General features: G+C 41.2%; 1 pseudogene across 1 annotated transcript; it reads right to left on the bottom strand.

Annotated features, from left to right (window-relative positions):
- Window positions 1-629: 629 nt before the first annotated feature.
- LOC116530290 lies at window positions 630-2,011 on the bottom strand (annotated as a pseudogene). The gene has a single exon (XR_004259927.1). The product of XR_004259927.1 is annotated as a keratin, type I cytoskeletal 18 pseudogene (transcript).
- Between the last annotated feature and the right edge of the window lie 2,346 nt (window positions 2,012-4,357).

Raw genomic sequence — 4,357 nt, 5'->3', positions numbered from 1 at the left:
ATAAAGGCCATAAATTCTATTGAGATATCTGAAGTGGAGAGAAAATTGAGAACATTACTTCTTTTTGGGCTGCATAGAAGCTAAGCAGCTCATGTTGATGGGCCTGTGAAGAAGGCCTGGGTGGCATGGCACCTAGGACATAGTAGGAGCCCCAAATTGTTTTTTTGAGATCAATTTTCACCTCCTTAGTTCTTTGAAGTTCCACAGGAAAAATTATTTCTCTGGGTGAGATCAGGGCAGCATCAAAGAACTCCCACCTGCTTTCCCAAGTGATGTTGCTTCCTTCTGTAACAGCTACCTTCTTTCTTTCCTGGTTATTACAAACAACTGGAACAACAGACTTAGGTGCTGTTTTTCAGACTCTGTGACTTGCATAGGGACATACTTGTGTCAGTTTTATAAATTTTGTCTTCCTTCCTCTACTGTTGAACTTATAAAATTATTTTTCTCTGAAGAAAAGAGAAATTTTCTTTCCTACAGAGATTACCAGATGAATTATAATGTACTTGATATTTATGTCCTTTGGTCTCCATAGCAGCCAACACTCTGATACAGAGCTCATAGTTACAGAAAATCTTTGTTTATAGCAGAAAGTTTTTCTTTCTTTCTTTTCTTTTTTTTTTTTTTTTACCTCTGAACTTTTTATTGGCCTCCTGCTCCCCAAAGGGTCCCCTGCTTCTGCTGGCCTAATGTCTCAGAACTTTGGTGTCATTAGTCTCAGACACCACTTTGCCATCCACTATCCGGCGGGTGGTGGTCTTTTGGATGGTTTGCATGGAGTTGCTGCTGTCAAGGGCATCACTAAAGACTGAAGTCCTCGCCATCTTCCAGCAGGCTGGGGTAGGTGGTGATCTCAGCCTCCAGCTTGACCTTGATGTTCAGTAGAGCCTCATACTCCTGGGCCTGGCGCTGTCCCTTTGCCAGGGTCTGTGCCAGCTCTGACTCCAGGTGCAGCAGGATCCCATTGAGCTGCTCCATCTGCAGGGTGTAGCGGGCCTCCACCTCCCTCAGGCTGTTCTCTAAGCTGATCTTCGTATTTCTCATGGAGTCCAGGTCGATCTCCAAGGACTGGACTGTAAGTCTCAGCTCCGTGAGCGTCATCTCAGCAGTTTCAACCTCAGTGGACCGTGTGGTGACCACTGAGGTGCTCTCCTCAATCAGCTGAGTCCAGTACTTGTCCAGCTCCTCTCGGTTCTTCCGAGCCAGCTCGTCATATTGAGCCCGGATTTCTGCCATGATTTTGGCGAGGTCCTGAGATTTGGGGGCATCTACCTCCACGGTCAACCCAGAGCTGGCAATCTGGGCTTGTAGGCCATTTACTTCCTCTTCATGGTTCTTCTTCATGAAGAGCAGCTCCTCCTTGAGAGCCTAGATCTCTGTTTCCAGCTGCAGCCGAGTGACATTGGTGTCATTGATGACCTTGCGGAGCCCATGGATGTCGCTCTCCACAGACTGGCGCATGGCCAGCTCTGTCTCATACTTGACTCTAAAGTCATCAGCAGCAAGACGGACATTGTCAATCTGCAGAACAATGCGGGCATTGTCCACAGTATTTGCGAAGATCTGAGCCCTCAGGTCCTCCATGGTCTTGAAGTAATGGCCCCAGTCTCTGACCTGGGGTCCCTTCTTCTCCAGGTGCTCCCGGATTTTGCTCTCCAGCTTCCGGCTCTCGGTCTCCAGGCTCCTGACTCTGTCCAGGTAGCAGGCGAGGCGGTCGTTCAGGATTTGCATGGTCTCCTTCTCGTTCTGGATGCCTTCGATTCCTGCCAGACCCCCGGCCATTCCCGGGGCCAGGCCCCCGACCCCCATGCTGCTCCGGAAGCTGGAGGAGCGTGTCACGGAGATGCGGGAACCAGAGCCCCAGGCGCCTGCATAGACGCTGGCCACGCTGCTGACCTGCTGGGCGCCGTAGCTGGGCACGCGGACGGAGCCCAAGGACCGGTAGCTGGTGGAGAAGGTGGAGCGAGTGGTGAAGCTCATGCTGCCCCGGGAGGAGAGCGAGAGGGCAGGACTCAGGCTTTGCCGACCAGCAGAAAGTTTTTCTAATTGAAAAAATAGATTTTTTTTCCAGAATAGTTCAATATTTCAGTCAAATAATGTGTTTAAAATAGAGCTGTAAAATTATTCCACCACAATGCAGCTATATATTATAAGTAAGATGGATTATTTCTCTACATAGTTCTAAAGTTCAAGATGATTCCCTTTATAGAACAATCTAGAATTATAGAGTGAGAAAATAATTACTCTTGCCTATCATTTGATAACTTGATGTAAAAATTGGGTTTATGGGACACGGATGACAACAGTCTCTGCATTGCCCAGCTGCACATGATTGTGTCTTCAACTCATAGAGAATTGGGGTTAACTGGTTCTCTTTTTGAGGCCATCTCATTCAGCCATATTAGTTTATAGATATAAACACCAAGCCTCAGAAATACTAAGACACCTTGCTTAATCAATGCATCATTAGAACAAGACTGAGATTTAAGCCTCCCAACTTCCAATATTGAAAGAACTTCTTCCACTATGGCCTAAGCTGCCGTATAACTCTTTGGAGAATGTCCTAGCTGAGCAGGTGTGTTATTTTAGCCACCAGCTACTGCCCAATTTCCTTTGATTAGTTGGAGCTTGAGTCATGTTTGTATTGGGGTCCAGGGTTCAAGTGCTGTCATGTTATATAAAAGTGACATTTTCATTAATGCGCTCCTCTTCCAAATTGTAAAGCTTTGGAAGCATTCTTCCATATGTTTATTAGTACCCACTCACCAAAATGTTAGAGGGAACAATTGGGTTTTTCTTATATGGCATAGAGCTTTGTCCTTGTGGAAGCTACCTTATTAATTAATATTTGTTATATCTTATGTTTTCAAGTATGTAGAAAAATATTAGAGTCCATAACATGTGTTGAGTGCCTGCTGTGACACATAAGGTCAAAAGGTGATAAAACCTGTAGAATTAAGAACATTTTAGGTAGAGGATGTGCAAAGTGCTTTGGTACCTCAGAGTAATGAATAAAGTAGTAATTGTGAAGAGAAAATCAGAAAGCCTCCAGGGAGGTGGCAGCATTCAAACTGGGAAGGCTTGCAGTTTAACAAAAATTTCAAAAGGGTGATAGAGCTCATTTAAGTTTGAGGAAATACTACATGTAATAAAAATTTTGCATATTTTCAGAGGAAAGGAGAGTGGTATAGCAAGAATATAGTTTTATTACACACACACACACACACACACAAGATAATTTCATATAACAGCTCACATGACAGAGTAGAAGTGGTATGCTTGAGCTATCCTGTACTGGCTCACAAAAGGTGGCTGTTTGATTTTTAGGAATTTTGTGAGCCAGCTATGAAACACAGCCATTATTAAAAAGTGTATGTTTTAACAATTATATAAATTATAATAAAACAAAGGAAGTATATACTCAAATATATCCATTCCTCCTTATTTTGTTACATCTTTTATTACCTACACTTTTGAAATTAGTTACATTTGTTGCATCTGTATGATGAAAACACTATGTGATGGCGTGCTACTGTGCATCTCTTCCCAACTTCATTTTCAGGGATGCTGTGTTGGTAGCTTAAAATCAGCCTTGGTAGAAATATTTACATCATGGAAATTGGCAAAACTACAGATCAGGGTTTGGTTTATTGTTGTGTTGATTGCCTAGACTTCAGAATGTGCTGAAAAAAGTGTCACTAATAAGGATTACACTTAAAAGTATGTTGTGTCTGTATCCATTATTGTGTGAACAGCATGAAAATTGGAAAAATATTCTTTCAGTTATTGAAAACTATAATTCAATTGAGCAAAGAGGATGATGGCATTAATGAAATGAGTGAAGTTCCAGCATCTGTTTTTGCTATTTCACTGTCTTCTCTTTAACAAAAATAAAAATATCCGTCCATCAATATGTTTGTCAGAAATGTACTCATTCACTGGTAATTTGAGTGACTTCTTTGCTGGAATAAGTAGTAATCAACTACTTATTTGTAGTGTGATTTTTTTTTCTAATCATGTTTGAATTACAAATATAGACTAGCTAAGGAATCAAGATTTTGGCAAAAAATAAAAACGTTATTTGAAAATCAAATGGTTATATAAATTTGTTAAAAATTGTACAACTTATTATTTGCAAATTGTGTGCTACATTTTTAAATCAGAATTTGAAATAAACTATGTAATTATACTTGTGCATGCTTTTTTTTTTTTTAGAGCTGGTTAAACATTTACCAGTAGGAAAAAAAGTGAATAAGAAGAGTTAGGTGTTTTTTTCTTCATTTAAATTACATCCTTTCAGACTTCGTATGGCTCAAGCAAATATATCAAGCACTGATAGAAATTTCTCTTTTTTTCT

The sequence above is a fragment of the Sapajus apella genome, unplaced genomic scaffold (genome assembly GCF_009761245.1).
Source record: "Sapajus apella isolate SASKATOON/1434 unplaced genomic scaffold, GSC_monkey_1.0 scaffold66, whole genome shotgun sequence".
Lineage (NCBI taxonomy): Eukaryota > Metazoa > Chordata > Mammalia > Primates > Cebidae > Sapajus > Sapajus apella.
The sequence above is the reverse complement of the archived record's forward strand: the minus strand, read 5'-3'. Positions and strand labels throughout refer to the sequence as shown.